The sequence below is a fragment of the Triturus cristatus genome, chromosome 12 (assembly GCF_964204655.1).
Source record: "Triturus cristatus chromosome 12, aTriCri1.1, whole genome shotgun sequence".
In the NCBI taxonomy this organism is placed as follows: domain Eukaryota; kingdom Metazoa; phylum Chordata; class Amphibia; order Caudata; family Salamandridae; genus Triturus; species Triturus cristatus.
This window is the reverse complement of record NC_140595.1, coordinates 690,264,097-690,283,290: the sequence shown is the minus strand read 5'-3', so window position 1 is coordinate 690,283,290 and position 19,194 is coordinate 690,264,097.

Genomic DNA, 19,194 nt, shown 5'->3' with positions numbered 1-19,194 from the left:
ACCCAGAATCCCTTGCAAACGTAAAAAATTGACAAAAAAAACACATTTTCCCCACATTTCTGTGATGGAAAGTTCTGGAATCTGCGTGGATCCACAAATTTCCACCCACCCCGCGTTCCCCAAAGTCCTACGAGAAAAATGGTACCTCACTTGTGCGGGTCGGCCTAGTGCCCGCGACAGGAAACGGCGCAAAACGCAACGTGGTTTTGGAGTGAAAAATGACCCTTTTTTTGGCAAAGTGACTAGCTGTAGATTTTGTACCCTAGCCCTGCCGGCACCTAGGGAAACCTAGCAAACCTATACATTTCTGAAAACTAGACACCCAGGGGAATCCAGGATGGGGTGACTTGACTGCCTCCCACCATGGTCTGTTACCCAGAATCCCTTGCAAACGTAAAAAATTAAAAAAAAAAACACATTTTCCCCACATTTCTGTGATGGAAAGTTCTGGAATCTGCGTGGATCCACAAATTTCCACCCACCCCGCGTTCCCCAAAGTCCTACGAGAAAAATGGTACCTCACTTGTGCGGGTCAGCCTAGTGCCCGCGACAGGAAACGGCGCAAAACGCAAAGTGGTTTTGGAGTGAAAAATGACCCTTTTTTTGGCAAAGTGACTAGCTGTAGATTTTGTACCCTAGCCCTGCCGGCACCTAGGGAAACCTACCAAACCTATACATTTCTGAAAACTAGACACCCGGCGGTTTCCAGGGAGGTATGGCTTGCGTGGATCCCCCAACGTTTCCTTACCCAGAATCCCCTGCAAACCTCAATTTTTGCTCAAAAAATCACTTTTTTCACACATTTTGGGGTGGGAAAGTAGTGGCATCACCGGGCTCACACAAATTTACCACCACCCAGCGTTCCCCCAGGTCTCCCGGTAAAAATGGTGCCTCACTTGTGTGGGAGGCCCAAGTACCCGCGGCAGGCAAGGGCCCCAAACGTAGTGAGGCGACCTCAAGATGGCCTATCGCCAAACCACCTGGTTTTGCAAGGGGGGTCACTTTGGTTTTTGGCCCGGTGCGCGGCGGCCATCTAGGGAAACCTACCAAACCCAGGCATTTTTGAAAACTAGACACCCGGCGGCTTCCAGGGAGGTATGGCTTGCGTGGATCCCCCAACGTTTCCTTACCCAGAATCCCCTGCAAACCTCAATTTTTGCTCAAAAAATCACTTTTTTCACACATTTTGGGGTGGGAAAGTAGTGGCATCACCGGGCTCACACAAATTTACCACCACCCAGCGTTCCCCCAGGTCTCCCGGTAAAAATGGTGCCTCACTTGTGTGGGAGGCCCAAGTACCCGCGGCAGGCAAGGGCCCCAAAGGTAGTGAGGCCACCTCAAGATGGCCTATCGCCAAACCACCTGGTTTTGCAAGGGGGGTCACTTTGGTTTTTGGCCCGGTGCGCGGCGGCCATCTAGGGAAACCTACCAAACCCAGGCATTTTTGAAAACTAGACACCCGGCGGCTTCCAGGGAGGTATGGCTTGCGTGGATCCCCCAACGTTTCCTTACCCAGAATCCCCTGCAAACCTCAATTTTTGCTCAAAAAATCACTTTTTTCACACATTTTGGGGTGGGAAAGTAGTGGCATCACCGGGCTCACACAAATTTACCACCACCCAGCGTTCCCCCAGGTCTCCCGGTAAAAATGGTGCCTCACTTGTGTGGGAGGCCCAAGTACCCGCGGCAGGCAAGGGCCCCAAACGTAGTGAGGCGACCTCAAGATGGCCTATCGCCAAACCACCTGGTTTTGCAAGGGGGGTCACTTTGGTTTTTGGCCCGGTGCGCGGCGGCCATCTAGGGAAACCTACCAAACCCAGGCATTTTTGAAAACTAGACACCCGGCGGCTTCCAGGGAGGTATGGCTTGCGTGGATCCCCCAACGTTTCCTTACCCAGAATCCCCTGCAAACCTCAATTTTTGCTCAAAAAATCACTTTTTTCACACATTTTGGGGTGGGAAAGTAGTGGCATCACCGGGCTCACACAAATTTACCACCACCCAGCGTTCCCCCAGGTCTCCCGGTAAAAATGGTGCCTCACTTGTGTGGGAGGCCCAAGTACCCGCGGCAGGCAAGGGCCCCAAACGTAGTGAGGCCACCTCAAGATGGCCTATCGCCAAACCACCTGGTTTTGCAAGGGGGGTCACTTTGGTTTTTGGCCCGGTGCGCGGCGGCCATCTAGGGAAACCTACCAAACCCAGGCATTTTTGAAAACTAGACACCCGGCGGCTTCCAGGGAGGTATGGCTTGCGTGGATCCCCCAACGTTTCCTTACCCAGAATCCCCTGCAAACCTCAATTTTTGCTCAAAAAATCACTTTTTTCACACATTTTGGGGTGGGAAAGTAGTGGCATCACCGGGCTCACACAAATTTACCACCACCCAGCGTTCCCCCAGGTCTCCCGGTAAAAATGGTGCCTCACTTGTGTGGGAGGCCCAAGTACCCGCGGCAGGCCAGGACAACAAACGTAGTGAGGCGACCTTTGGGATAGGCAATGTTGATGTTGCCTCACTACGTTTGGGGCCCTTGCCTGCCGCGGGTACTTGGGCCTCCCACACAAGTGAGGCACCATTTTTACCGGGAGACCTGGGGGAACGCTGGGTGGTGGTAAATTTGTGTGAGCCCGGTGATGCCACTACTTTCCCATCCCAAAATGTGTGAAAAAAGTGATTTTTTGAGCAAAAATTGAGGTTTGCAGGGGATTCTGGGTAAGGAAACGTTGGGGGATCCACGCAAGCCATACCTCCCTGGAAGCCGCCGGGTGTCTAGTTTTCAAAAATGCCTGGGTTTGGTAGGTTTCCCTAGATGGCCGCCGCGCACCGGGCCAAAAACCAAAGTGACCCCCCTTGCAAAACCAGGTGGTTTGGCGATAGGCCATCTTGAGGTGGCCTCACTACCTTTGGGGCCCTTGCCTGCCGCGGGTACTTGGGCCTCCCACACAAGTGAGGCACCATTTTTACTGGGAGACCTGGGGGAACGCTGGGTGGTGGTAAATTTGTGTGAGCCCGGTGATGCCACTACTTTCCCACCCCAAAATGTGTGAAAAAAGTGATTTTTTGAGCAAAAATTGAGGTTTGCAGGGGATTCTGGGTAAGGAAACGTTGGGGGATCCACGCAAGCCATACCTCCCTGGAAGCCGCCGGGTGTCTAGTTTTCAAAAATGCCTGGGTTTGGTAGGTTTCCCTAGATGGCTGCCGCGCACCGGGCCAAAAACCACAGTGACCCCCCTTGCAAAACCAGGTGGTTTGGCGATAGGCCATCTTGAGGTCGCCTCACTACGTTTGGGGCCCTTGCCTGCCGCGGGTACTTGGGCCTCCCACACAAGTGAGGCACCATTTTTACCGGGAGACCTGGGGGAACGCTGGGTGGTGGTAAATTTGTGTGAGCCCGGTGATGCCACTACTTTCCCACCCCAAAATGTGTGAAAAAAGTGATTTTTTGAGCAAAAATTGAGGTTTGCAGGGGATTCTGGGTAAGGAAACGTTGGGGGATCCACGCAAGCCATACCTCCCTGGAAGCCGCCGGGTGTCTAGTTTTCAAAAATGCCTGGGTTTGGTAGGTTTCCCTAGATGGCCGCCGCGCACCGGGCCAAAAACCAAAGTGACCCCCCTTGCAAAACCAGGTGGTTTGGCGATAGGACATCTTGAGGTGGCCTCACTACGTTTGGGGCCCTTGCCTGCCGCGGGTACTTGGGCCTCCCACACAAGTGAGGCACCATTTTTACCGGGAGACCTGGGGGAACGCTGGGTGGTGGTAAATTTGTGTGAGCCCGGTGATGCCACTACTTTCCCACCCCAAAATGTGTGAAAAAAGTGATTTTTTGAGCAAAAATTGAGGTTTGCAGGGGATTCTGGGTAAGGAAACGTTGGGGGATCCACGCAAGCCATACCTCCCTGGAAGCCGCCGGGTGTCTAGTTTTCAAAAATGCCTGGGTTTGGTAGGTTTCCCTAGATGGCCGCCGCGCACCGGGCCAAAAACCAAAGTGACCCCCCTTGCAAAACCAGGTGGTTTGGCGATAGGCCATCTTGAGGTCGCCTCACTACGTTTGGGGCCCTTGCCTGCCGCGGGTACTTGGGCCTCCCACACAAGTGAGGCACCATTTTTACCGGGAGACCTGGGGGAACGCTGGGTGGTGGTAAATTTGTGTGAGCCCGGTGATGCCACTACTTTCCCACCCCAAAATGTGTGAAAAAAGTGATTTTTTGAGCAAAAATTGAGGTTTGCAGGGGATTCTGGGTAAGGAAACGTTGGGGGATCCACGCAAGCCATACCTCCCTGGAAGCCGCCGGGTGTCTAGTTTTCAAAAATGCCTGGGTTTGGTAGGTTTCCCTAGATGGCCGCCGCGCACCGGGCCAAAAACCAAAGTGACCCCCCTTGCAAAACCAGGTGGTTTGGCGATAGGCCATCTTGAGGTGGCCTCACTACCTTTGGGGCCCTTGCCTGCCGCGGGTACTTGGGCCTCCCACACAAGTGAGGCACCATTTTTACCGGGAGACCTGGGGGAACGCTGGGTGGTGGTAAATTTGTGTGAGCCCGGTGATGCCACTACTTTCCCACCCCAAAATGTGTGAAAAAAGTGATTTTTTGGGCAAAAATTGAGGTTTGCAGGGGATTCTGGGTAAGGAAACGTTGGGGGATCCACGCAAGCCATACCTCCCTGGAAGCCGCCGGGTGTCTAGTTTTCAAAAATGCCTGGGTTTGGTAGGTTTCCCTAGATGGCCGCCGAGCCCTGGGCAAAAAACAAAAGTAACCCCCCTTGCATAACCAGATTACCTATTGTTACTACAGCGTGAGAATTTAGGAATAATACTGCAAAGAAAATGTGGCAGACAATTTGAGGTTTACAGGACAATGGGGATAAAAAATATTTTTCAAATCACTAGAGAGACATCACCATGAACTCCCAAAGGTTTTCGACAATATCTACAGTTGGTGGGTTATTCTTACATGGAAAGTGTACCTTGGCAGAGAAACAAAAAAAAAAGATTCCTGCACAACCATCTATTCCTCAAACACACACACATACTGGTTGGATTTGGCACGAGGGCAAGTCATGGTTCAGTGTATTAAATTTTATTAACAAGAGATTTCACAAATATGAAATGCACTGTCAATAATTAAATTCACAAAAAACCAAACCAATGACTTGCAGCTCGTGAGCTGTAAAGCCACGTCAAGGCACCAACCGCTTTACAGGCCATTCACACACCTTTCATACGTGATACAAACAAGACCATTCGCACCACCAGGTACAAAAGCAACACAGTACAAAAATCACCAAAAAGGGACAAGGTACACCCTGCTTCAAAAAAACAAATATTACTGCACAGTCATCTAACCCGCAAGCACACGCACATACTGGTTGGATTTGGCACGAGGGTGAGTGATGGTTCAGTAGATAAAATTGTATTACCAAGTGATTTCACAAAAAATGAAATGCACTGGTAATAATTGAAAGGGCAAGAAACTGAACCATTGACTCACAGCTCGTGAGCTGTAAAGCCACGACAAGGCACCAACCTCTTTACAGGCCATTCATACACCTTTCATACGTGTGAGACATACAAAACCATTCACACCGCCAGCCGCGGGCCCATCACATAACAAAACTCACACCGGCACACAGCGCCATTCAAGGGCCCATCACTTTCACACGCCCACAATCCAGACACAGCAACTACACAGGCAGAAGGATTGCGTGGAGTGGCACTCAGCTAGCAGTGTGTGTAGTGACCAGCAGAAAGTCACTACTCACACACAGCCAGCCAAGCACCGGTCGACACACACCGCTAGCCAAACGCCAGTCCACGCACACCGCTAGCCAAGCGCCAGTCCAGGCACACCACCATCCAATCGCCAGTCCAGGCACACCGGCAGCCAATCGCCAATCCACCTACACCGCCAGCCAAGCTCCAGTCCACGGACACCACCAGACAAGCACCATTCCACACACACCGCCAGCCAAGCTCCAGTCCACACACACCACCAGACAAGCTCCAGTCCACGGACACCACCAGCCAAGCTCCAGTCCACGGACACCACCAGCCAAACACCAGTCCGCACACACCACCAGTCCACACACACTGCCAGCCAAGAACCAGTCCACGCACAGCGCCAGCCAAGCACCATTCCACGCACACCACCAGCCAAGCACCATTCCACGCACACCGCCAGCCAAGCACCATTCCACGCACACCACCAGCCACGCACACCACCAGCCACGCACCAGTCCACGCACACCGCCAGTCCATGCACACCGCCAGTCCACGCACACCGTCAGCCAAGCACCATTCCACGCACACCACCAACCAAGTGCCAGTCCACACACACCAACAGCCAAGCGCAAGCCTACACACACCGCCATCACATTTTGGATTTTTTTAGAAAAAAATAAAAACACAAACAAATTGCAAATAGATAAAAATCTTCTAACAGAAAATCAGCAACTAAATACATTGCACTAACACCAACATTGAAACAGAATCAAATTATCCAAAGAATACAGACCAGCCAGTTCACTTTACCACTCAAGAATCCTCCCAAAAATTTTTTCGCGTGTGGTACGCTCTAAAACAAGCAGAGAGACACAGTGCAGGATGAGAGGGACAATCGGGGCAGTACATACGACACTCCTTCCGCGTACCTCTTCGCCAACAGACTCTACATCTCCTACTGGGAAAATCTTTTGCGGGTGTGGGAGGAATGTGATCTGGAAAGTGGCGTTCTTTCAATCTAGCAACATCCTCCACCAGTCCAACTCTAGGAACACTTGCCTGTTCCACTACAACAAGGCTGCCTATTACAGACTCCTGAAACTTAACAAAAGTCATCGTTGACTCAGGGCAAGAATCCTGGAACACAACAAAAGCATTAAACATTGCCAAGTGGAAAAGATGGATAGCCAACTTCTTGTACCAAATGTAAGCCTTACGAAGAGCAGTGTAAGGTTCCAACCTCTGATCTACTCAGTCAACACCACCCATGTACCTATTATAGTCTAAAACACATACAGGTTTGCGCGCTTCAGCGACCTGACCCCAAACAGTCACAGGTGCAGTGCTTTCATCATGGATGGAAGTCAGCATGTAGACATCTCTCCTGTCTGTAAACTTCACAGCAAGAAGCTCCTGGCAACGCAACGCACTGCACTGTCCCCGCACAAGCTTTTGACAAACAAGTTCTTTCGGAAAACCTTTACGGTTACAGCGGACTGTGCCACAAGCAAAAGTGTCCACTTTGGCCAATTCCCTGAACAACCGTACACCAGTGTAGAAGTTATCTACATATAAATGGTGGCCTTTGTTAAAAAATCCTCTTCCAAGTTCCCAAACAATTTTCTCAGTCACTCCAAAAGTGGACGGACAACCAGGGAGGTTAAACCTAGATTCCTTACCGGTGTACACCCTGAAATTAGAGACATATCCAGTCCTACTGTCACACAGCATATACAGCTTTATTCCATAGCGTGCCCTCTTACTAGGAATGTATTGCCTAAAAACCAAGCGGCCCTTGAACAACACCAAAGACTCATCCACTGCAATTTCTCTACCAGGGGCATAAATCTCAGAAAATCGATCAACAAAGTGATCAAGGACAGGCCTAATCTTAAAAAGACGGTCACAATCAGGGTGATCTCGTGGCAACGCTAAACCATTATCTACAAAGTGCATCATCCGAAGCAGAAGCAAATACCTGTCACGACTCATGACTGCCGGAAAAATAGACGTTGCCATCAAGGGACTGCTAGACCAATATGAAGCCAATGATGGCTTCCTTAGCAAGCCCATCAAAAAAGTTAAACCCAAGAACTTCTTCATCTCTTCAACATTTGTGGGAGTCCACCGGGTAGCTCTAGAGTGTGGCTTAAGACTGGCACTGTTGTCCCTCAAAAACTGTTCGGCATACAAATTAGTCTGCTCAACAATCTCTGCCAAAAACACATCGTCCATAAACAACTGAAAAAAATTTACAGGCAAAAAGTTCTCGGTATTCACTCTAGACCCTGGAACACCAGTAAACTCAGGAAATTCCGGCTGCACCATGCCAGGGGCCACCCAGAGGTCATCACTTTCAACGGGAAGACTTGCAGCCCCAGCCTGCAGCCCAGATGTCTCTTGCCGCACTACACCAACGGAAAGGCTTGCAGCCCCAGCCTGCAGCCCAGATGCCTCTTGCCGCACTACACCAACGGGAAGCCTTGCAGTCCCAGCCTGCAGCCCAGATGTCTCTTGCCGCACTACACCAACGGGAAGCCTTGCAGGCGCAGGCTGCAGCCCAGATGCCTCTTGCCGCACTATCGGCACATCAGTCTCCTCCTCTAACACAGGCACTTCATCCGCGCTAAGAGTATCTTCATCATCCGATGACCCCATACGGAGAGAAAACTCACTGCCAGAATCGTCCCCTGCCCCCTCTCCCTCAGAAGCAGAGTCAGTCTCTGACCCAATATCAGAGGAAGACTCAAACAGCAAACCAACAACCTGCTGAGCAGTCATCCTGCGGCTAGCCATTATACCTACTAAGATGGAAGACTGCACAAACAAGTCAACAACAACCAACAATGTGCAAACCAAGTAAGTAAAGAAATGTGTACCTTATATCAATAAGATCAATGTACTCAAAAACTATACAATCCAAAATCAAAAGAGACAGCTACACTCACCAGAAACAAACTCTGCAGTGACACAGCAAAGACCAACGATATCAAACTAGAAAGAAGAAAAAAAAACAAATTACTCACAAGACAACAAAATACACATCATGCACCAATGCAAAAAGTTTTTGAAACTCAAAAACCAAACATACTGCTATTATTACACCATTTGCAAAAAAAAACAGGCAGAGAAATCAAACACATTTGCATTGTACAAAAAAACAGTCTCTTACCAAACTACACAAACAGCAAAACCACCAGAACCAAAATGTCACCGTGAACAGAAGAAAAGCCTTCACCTAGAACAAAAAAGTAAACAAAAAAAACATTACAATTGGAAATCACAAAACATATAACAATAAACATTATAACATGCCATGTCACTACCCAAATGGTCAATCGGTTTGTGTGCCAGGTCAGGCAGAAAACAGCAGGAAAAAAAAGGCTATTCAGTCCCGGGGCAGGTGACCCAAATACATATAACAAATTGCACCCTGGAAGCGAGGGGTCACTTCTATTTCTAATTGAACTAATTCCCTGGTGTCTAGTGGGCTTTTCTGCCTCCAATGGGAGCAGAAACGGCAAAAAAATAAAACCGATCTGCCCACAGAGGGGGCAGAAAAGTCTTCAAAACATTTAGGGGCCCAAGGAAGCGACCCTTGCCCAAGGGGTCGCTTCCTACAATAATATTTATATCCCTGGTGTCTAGTGGGCTTTTCTGCCCCCCCCCAAAGAGCAGAAACGGACAGAAAGACGACCAATCTGCCCCCAGGGGGGGGCAGAAAAGTATTCTAAAAAATTAGGCCGCAAAGGAAGCGACCCTTGCCCAAGGGGTCGCTTCCTACATAAAGAAAAAGACATCCCTGGTGTCTAGTGGGCTTTTCTGCCCCCCCTGGGGGCAGAAACGGGCAGAAAGACGACCGATCTGCCCCCAGGGGGGGCAGAAAAGTCTCCTAATCACTTTACCACCCTAGGAAGCGACCCTTGCCCAAGGGGTCGCTTCCTACATAATGAAATAGACATCCCTGGTGTCTAGTGGGCTTTTCTGCCCCCCCTAGGGGGAGAAACGGGCAGAAAGAAGACCGATCTGCCCCCAGGGGGGGCAGAAAAGTCTTCAAATTATTTGGCCCCCAAAGGAAGCGACCCTTGCCTAAGGGGTCGCTTCCTACATAGCATAACCAATATCCCTGGTGTCTAGTGGGCTTTTCTGCCCCCCCCGGGGGCAGAAACGCGCAGAAAGCGGACCGATCTGCCCCCAGGGGGGGCAGAAAAGACTTCAACAAAATTTGCCCCCAAGGAAGCGACCCTTGCCCAAGGGGTCGCTTCCTACATAGTAGGAACAGCATCCCTGGTGACTAGTGGGCTTTTCTGCCCCCCCCGGGGGCAGAAACGCGCAGAAAGCGGGCCGATCTGCCCCCAGGGGGGGCAGAAAAGACTTTGCAAAATTTTCGTCCCCAAGGAAGCGACCCTTGCCTAAGGGGTCGCTTCCCAAACTCCAAATACAAAATCCCTGGTGTCTAGTGGGGCATCCCTACTCCACGATCGCGACGCTGTGCGCGATCGTGGAGCAGGAATGCCCTGTATTGAGAGATCGGGGGAGAGGAAATACTCTTTCCTCTCCCCCGATGCCTCAATACTAGAGATTTCACCGCCGCGGCCCCCACCAGACGCCAAACACCTACCTCTGCTCCCCTCGGACGCGCTGGAAGAAATGGATTCCAGCGCGTCCAACGCTTCCTGATGACGCCGGCGCGCGCTGTGCGCGCTGACGTCATCAGAAAGCGTGGGGGGGCTCGGGGGGGGTCGGGGGTGGCAGCGGAAGCTCTTCCGCTGCCACCCCCGTAAAGGGGGCCAAGATCGAGGGACAAGGGGGGGAGCGCCAGCGCTTCCCCCGGGGGCTGTCCTCATGACGGAACGGTTCCGTCATGAGCACAGCCCAACCGATGCTCATGACGGAACCGTTCCGTCATGAGCATCGAAGGGGTTAAAAAGCGATATATATACATTTGTAGAACTTTTAATGTGAAAGACTTGTTGTAGATACATTTCAACATTAGTGTTGATATAGCGAGTATTAGAAAAAATACTTCATGTTATTATATTCACAGTGTTTACTCTCACATAATTTCACCTTTAACTTTTACATCTGTATTTAGGAAAGTATTCATTTAGTGAAAATACAATTTTCATATTTATTCCAGTCCCTCATCATGCAAAACGTTGCCACTCCACCTTTCTTCTTATCTTCAACTGGTGATCCATCCATCAGGTGGCAAAAATGGAAGAAGGTTTTCGAGAGGTATGCGAGAGTATGTGGGACTAACCTTAGTGCAGAAAGAAGGACTGCACTTCTGCTACATTGCCTTGGCTCTGAAGGACAGGAAGTTTTTGATCATCTTCCTGACATCGATGATTCTAGCTTAAATGAATATGAGATGTGTATTTTAAAGCTAGATAAACATTACTTACCGAAGGCAAGCACGATTTTAGAACGGTATCATTTTGGCCGTAGAAACCAAAATGAGGGTGAGAATGTGGAAAACTTTTTTTACAGCATTGAGGAAATTGGGGTCATCTTGTAAATTTGGTGCTTTACTTGAAGAGAGAATTAGGGATCAATTCATGTTAGGTTGTAATGTACAAAAGGTTAGAGATGATATTTGGCAAAAGGATGAACCTTCGTTAGAAGAGGTTATTACTATTGCCAAACATATTGAGCATTCGCAGAAGTGTGTGGATATCATCACTAAACGTGAAAATAAGAGTGAGGTTGTACATGAAGTAAAGACGTCTTCTAAATGAAATATTGCAAAAAAGGGTTTTAAATCTAATGCAGAACCTAAAGTCTCTCGCTCTTTTCAGAAACCCAATTTCCAACCTAAATGCTTTCCATGTGGGAATCTTGGTCATTTGGCAAATGACAAGAAGTGTCCTGCGTTGAAAGCCACTTGCACCAATTGTAAAAAGGTTGGTCATTTCACTGCCGCTTGCCGAGCACAGAAAACCAAAGCAAAGGTAAATTTAGTTTCTCAAAGTACCTACATGGAGGATGACTCTGATTCAGATTTTGACTGTGGTCAAATTGTTTCACAGATTACCGATAATAGTAAGAAAGGTCCTTTTGATGAGGTGATGGTTGAAGGTAAGGGCACTCGTGTGCGGTTTGATTCTGGAGCAAAAATAACCATTGTTTCAAGGCACTTTTATTCTCATTGTTTAAAAGATAAAGTCAAAATTTTCAGAGCGGATATCAAACCCCTTGCTTATGGTGGAGAACCAATTAAACTTTTGGGTTATTTTCAAGGGTTGATTGACTATAATGGGACGTTCATCTCTGGGAAGGTATATGTTTCCACAAAGGGGATAGCATTTTAAGTTGGTTTCACCAGAAGGACTTAGGTGTTATGTTGGATCCTAATAGCAATCCCCCATTTTATTAAGAGAGAATTTTAAAGTGAATATAATTGACACTAATGTTGGTGATCCTGCTTACACCTCCAATCTCAAAACATCTTTTTCCAGGGTATTTAGCAGCGAACTGGGTTGTCTTCGTGATTATGTATATAAGATCAAGCTAGTTCCTGGTGCTGTACCAGTCTCAAGTAAGGTTCGTAGTGTTCCTTTTTCTGTGAGGGAAGAAATGAAAAATCAGTTAGAAAAATTGAAGTCGGAAGGCATAATAGAAGAGGTTGAAGGGACACAATGGTTGGCGCCAGTTGGCGCAGCACGCAAATCTGATGGAAGACTGCGCCTATGCATAGACTTGAGAGCTTTAAATAAACAAGTTATTGTTGATAGGTACCCTCCTCCAAAAATCTCGGACATGCTCATGTTGTTGAAGGATGCCAAAGTGTTTTCAACTGTGGATCTCAAATCTGCTTATCACCATATTAAATTAGATGATGACTCGAAAGATTACACTGCTTTTATTACTCCTTTCGAGACCTTCGGGTTTCTCAGGTTGCCGTTTGGTTTGGTATCAGCAGCATCAGTTTTTCAAAGAGCATTAGTGAAAGTGTTGCGAGGTCAACTTGATGTTAAAATTTATCAAGATGATGTTTTAATTTTTGGGAGAGATGACAAGGAACATGATTTAAGGTTAAGACAAGTGTTAGAGAGGTTTAGCCAACATAACCTCACTGTCAGGTTGGACAAATGTAAGTTCAGAAAATCTTCCATTAACTATCTGGAGCACACTATTTCGGAGAATGGTGTGGAACCTAAACATGAGTTAATTCAAGCCACACAAAACTTGGCCCCGCCGACAAATAAAGAAGAATTAATTAAATTTGTGGGTATGACTGAATACTATAGTAAATTTGTCCAAGGTTTTGCTGAGAAAAGTGTTAACATGCGGACTTTGTTTTGCAAAGGTGTTGATTTCAAGTGGTCAGAACAGTGTGAAGATGAATTCAATAACTTAAAAGGTCATCTCAAGAAAGCTCCCACACTGAGGAGTTTTGATCCCTCCTTGTATTCTGTGTTAATCACTGATGCCAGTATCAAAGGTCTTGGAGCTGTTTTGCAACAAGAAAAGGGTGACAAGATCAATGTGATTTTATTTGTCTCCAGAAGTTTAAAGGGAGCAGAGCTTAGGTATTCTGTAATTGAGAAAGAAGCTCTAGCGGTACACTGGACTACAAAGAAATTAAAAAATTTGCTTTGGGGCACCAAATTTAGTGTGAGAACAGATCACAAACCTTTGTGTGAAGTCTTTAACAAAAATGGTATTGATGCTATATCTTGCAGAATATCCAAGTGGGTTGTGCCTCTTCAAGCTTATGAATTTAATGTTGAATATTTGCCCGGGGCACGTAATTGCATTGCTAATACTCTCTCTAGACTGGTACACTCCAATGAGGACGATGTGAGCTGTAAAGATCAAGAGATGAATAAATGGGTGTGTAACATTGAACATGATGGAATAAAAGAAGACAAGAGGCGAGAGGAGTGCAAGTCTGATGAGGATCTTAAAGAACTGAGTCCGTTAATCAAAAAAGGTTGGAGTAAAAAGGCTCATGGTAACTTAGAAAAATGTTGGAATGTCAGACATGAGTTCAGAAAATCTTCCATTAACTATCTGGGGCACACTATTTCGGAGAATGGTGTGGAACCTAAACAAGAGTTAATTGAAGCCACACAAAACTTGGCCCCGCCGACAAATAAAGAAGAATTAATACAATTTCTGGGTATGACTGAATACTATGGTAAATTTGTCCAAGGGTTTGCTGAGAAAAGTGTTAACATGCGGACTTTGTTGTGCAAAGGTGTTGATTTAAAATGGTCAGAACAGTGTGACGATGAATTCAATAACTTAAAAGGTCATCTCAAGAAAACCCCCAAACTGAGGAGTTTTGATCCCTCCTTGAGTTCTGTATTAATCACTGATGCCAGTATCAAAGGTCTTGGAGCTGTTTTGCAACAAGAAAAGGGCGACAAGATCAATGTGATTTTATTTCTCTCCAGAAGTTTAAAGGGAGCAGAGCTTAGGTATTCTGTAATTGAGAGAGAAGCTCTAGCGGTACACTGGGCTACAAAGAAAGTCTTTAACAAAAATGGTATTGATGCTATATCTCGCAGAATATCCAAGTGGGTTGTGGCTCTTCAAGCTTATGATTTTAATTTTGAATATTTGCTAGGGGCACGTAATTGCATTGCTGATACTCTCTCTAGACTGGTACACTCCAATGAGGACGATGTGAGCTGTAAAGATCAAGAGATGAACAAATTGGTGTGTAACATTGAACATGATGGAATAAAAGGAGACAAGTGGCGAGAGGAGTGCAAGTCTGATGAGGATCTTAAAGAACTGAGTCCGTTAATCAAAAAAGGTTGGAGTAAAAAGGTTCATGGCAACTTAGAAAATATTGGAATGTCAGACATGAGTTGGCTGAATCTGATGGTTTAATATTCAGAGGTTCAAAGTTGATTCCTCCTTTGGTGTTTCGTGGTGAGTTAGTAGAATTGGCTCACCAAGGTCACCAGGGAATGTCTAAAACCAAAGAAAGACTGAAACTCAATTACTGGTGGCCAGGCATGGACCTTCCAGTTGAGCGATCAGTTAGAGAATGAATACCATGTACTCTAAGTGAAAAATGTCTCAAACCTAGGGTCCAACCCATGGTCATCAGGGAGCGGCCTAAGGGGCCATGGCATGAATTAGCTCTTGACATTTTGGGTCCTAGTACAGGTGATGGGTGTGAGACGTATGTTTTTTTTCTTATAGACATGTACTCCAGATGGCCTGAAATCAAATTTACAATACGTATTAACACAAAACATGTTATTTCTTTCCTCAAGGAGATTTTTACGCGGGAAGGCCTTCCTGGGTTTCTATTGACTGATAATGGGGTGCAATTTGTGTCAGCGGAAATGGAGGAGTTTTTACAGTGTTGTTCCATCAGTCACAAACGCTGTTCACTTTATCATCCGGAAACAAATGGTATGGTGGAACGCTTTATTCGTGTTCTTAAAGAAACTATTTCCATGTCAAAACAAAATGAACTGAACTGGAAAGAAGAAGTGAACAAAATGGTTGAGGTATATAGGTTCACCCCTCATGCGACTACTGGATGTACACCTTTTGATCTACTGAAAAGGAGACATCCTAGTACTCTTGTAGCACCTTTTTGGGTCAATGATGTTGAGTCTAAGAGGGAAAATGTGTCTTCACAAGATCTGTGGAGGTCCAAAGAAAATGAAAAAATTGTTGCACGAAAACAAAGGTATGATGTCAGGAAAGCTGTCAAACCACTATTGTGAAAGTGGGTGATCTAGTAATTATCAGGGCCCCAATGGGGCGAAAGGCCTCAGGTTTGTTTAAAAAAACCTCACAAGGTTGTCAAAGTACTAACTAATGGTATTAAGACTGAAGATTCTCGTATCTGGAATCTTAATAGGGTCATTGTCATCAAAGACACTTCCTTATTGTGTAATAGGGCTGTGGTCAATTCTTCTACTGATGCTTCTGCCTCTCGCAGTCTTCCCACCACTCCTCAGAGGGAGAGAAGTGTAAGAGCCAGATTAAAACCTTCAAGATTCAAAGATTTTGTAATGAACAATTAATGTTGTTATATTCTTTCCATTTAGCTTCTCAACTTTGTTTATTACATTCTGAGTTAATTTTTTTCTTGTTAGTCTTGTTTATTATGGAGGGAAGGTGTGTAACATTGTGCTTAATTCTTGTATTCATTTTATTCCTATGCTACTGTATTATACATGTTATGCTTTCTAGTGTTTTCCTTTGAGCAGCACCATGGTGATGGAATCTTGCATTCCTGAGATGAGTCAGCTGCACCTGACTTCAGCTGGTTGATGGATGAGACTTTTAATTCACTGGATTAAACTTACTTCTTATCTACAATGCCTCCTTGAACTTAATTTTACACTTGGACACACAATATTCACTGTAGAGTACCTGTCCTAAGATTGGTTGTCTGAGTTTTACAGTACCATTCCCCAAGATATACAAGCAGAGAGGGAACGCTTACTGACTAAGGAAAAGAAAGGAAGCTACAGACAGACTTGTACAGACAGGAGTAAGTCAACTACTGAAACTTAAAATATAGAAAATAACTTAGACAATGCAAGGATAAGCAGAATCTAACAAACATTAGATAGAAGTAGAATGAAGAAGAGTTGAAAAAAAAAGAATTAGGAGACAGGCATAGTGAAAAACTGAAAAGGAAAAAGTATTCTAAATGTGGTGTTGTAAAAGTAACAGGCGGACTTACAGGGGCCAGCAAATCAGTCAGCATCGGCCGAGGCGCTGGTGTTAGTGGTGGAGGTAGAACTTCCACCCCCTGCAGCACTGGTGGTTGCCCCCCATCTCCCAACTCACCTCCGTGCTGCTAGCCCTCTTCTTATCTCTGGATGCTGATGTAAGAAATAAAGGCGATAAAATAAGTAGGATTAGTGGTACAGTAAATAATTTCCTCAAAAATATTTTAACAGGCGAAGGCAAACACAGGAAAACTGTACTTTTATGTATCAGATCGCCTATACTACTACTATTATCGAGTTGACCTATTCCTAATTTCCTAAACCTAAGCCATATTCCAAATTTGCTCAACTATATTTGGGGACTACTAATGCATTGCAACAAATGATCTTTGCTTCTCATTCACAATCTAAACCCCCTTTCATAGGCTAACTCAGTCTCACTGTTTTTCAGTAACCAGGTACATACTGCAGGTCACTAGGAGATTGCCTGGGACTGTACGAGCAACATAAAGAAAGGCACGAAGAAGACTAACTCACTGGTATTACTACTATTACCACAGTCATATTGACAGAACTGAGAATTCTTAAATATTCAGCCCAAGCAAGCGCCAATGATTACAATTAGGACGCGCCGTGCACCTGGCCGGATCAATAATATTTTTAACATAAACTTAACTTACCTCTGAGTGTGAGCAGCATGCTATTTGGAAAAAAATAGTAGCATAGAAATAATACAGCAAATAAATTGTCACTCATTAAGTCCCACAACCTCCACGCCCAGCAGTTTGTGCAGGTCCTGTTCCCTGTCGCGGATTTTGACCCACCGGTGTGTAAACTGCTGGTGGGTGCGCTGGATCCCAGAGCTCTGGTACCTACACTGGAGCACCCTCTCTCACAGCAGTCGAAGTTCCCCGAGGCCTTACTCGCTGCCAAGACTGCCTCCTGCTGCCAGCATGGAGAGGAGGTGGTGCCACACACAAATAACTAGTGCAGCCACCTCCACCTCCGAGAAAATGGTGCAGAGCTGCACCCGATGGCGGCGGTGATGTCCACAAGGTGGGAAGTTAACTGCCGCCCCGGTGCCGCCACTCACTCTCTTGCCCTGCTGTGCCATGGCACTGTGTGATCAAAACAAAAAGAAGAAATGGGTGAAGGAAGAAAGGAAAAAGTAAAGAATTAAAAGGAAAACAAAAAAAAGTCGAAAAAAATCATGAAACGCACAAAGAAAATGACAAAAATGTAAAATACATAAACACAAAATCACACACTGATACAATAAAGGAAAATGAGGGGTGGATGAGTCAGATGGGGGAGGATTGAAAAGATTAAGGGTGTATTATGAAACAGGTCACAGCACCATGCACAGAAAGCAGAAAACAAAATGTCTGGGTGGTGCCGTTCGCACATGATTTCAAGTCAGAGAATGCTTGTCGCATTGCCAAAAGTCAAAAACGTAACATGAACCAGCACATTGAGCAGCTCTTCCCACTTGCAGAATGCCACGGAGTCTCGCTGAGTTTTTGGGGTGCTCCGCGAATTCCGCATAGCAGAACTCTGCAAGCTCCACCGTAGCCTATTTTAAATATGACTTGTCCATAAGGAAAAAAAAGGTAATTCTTTCTAAGTATTCAGCTACTCAACAACTGGTCATTGCCCTATTGGTGGCAGTAGAGACATCAAAACACTCCACCAACATCATATTTTAAAGTGTTCTACACATATTCTAATCATTAAAGTAATGGTGTTACTCTGTCTGAACAAGCAAGCCACTATTCTATAGGCAACTTGTGCAACTTATGCTGTTTATAATGTCATTTTCATTTTAATACCACCTAAGAAATTATGCAAATTTCAAATGAGGCACAAATAAACACGAGGCTTCTTCCTTTAAATGTTTTTCAGCTTTGAGCCCCAAGAAATACATCCAAATTCCCCACCTTAACTCTGCAGTCAGCGTTTTTTTATTTACTAAAGGATTTACCCACAGCACAAATATCACTTAATGCAAATAATTTATGTTTTACTCATGGCCTCTAATAAGTACCGATGGTCTGATAAACAAAAAGTAGGGAAGTAAGGGAGCAGATCTTCATCTCTTCCTCAATGTGCTTTACCTACTTTTTTCTATTTGCAAATATTCCCTAGAGTAAGTGGAAAAGTTGGACCAAGAGGAGGTTTCCAGCTGTACTCTTGGGAATGTCTTCTGTCTTTCCATGCGGGCTTCTCTGCTACTCCCACCATACAAAGTTCTCCATTGTAAAGAACTCCTCACAGCAGGAATAGGATCTTGTGTGTAAATTCACTTTTATTTTTTCTGCAGGGACATTATTTTCCCATAGAAAAATCCATTCTCCTACACCCTAGCGAACCTCTGCATTGTCACTACCCTTCCTGCCCTGGAAGGGGAGTCATACTTGTTCATGGATGGAGAAAATTAAGATTTTTTCCAGGGTTGAAAAAGGAGGAGTGAAGGTTGGGAAAACCAACAAACATTCACATTTTCCCAAACTTCCAAGGAATACCACAAATGTTTTGCCCCTTGAGTGAGATATATTTCTGCAGAGATCTCCGTACTCTATATATCCCCCCCTGTAAATAGGTTTCCGCTTGCCAGGAATACCTTTACAAATTTGTGGCACACACAGAAAAGGTATATATGTTCATAAAGTTATGTTTACAACTGAATTCACCTTTGTGAATATGACCCATCTTAACGGGACTCCCGTGGCGGATGCCTGACGGAGTGAGCTATACATACTGAGCTTTTTAATAAATTGTCTTTTGCACTTTTCTTGCGCGCTGTTTTCAATTGCATTG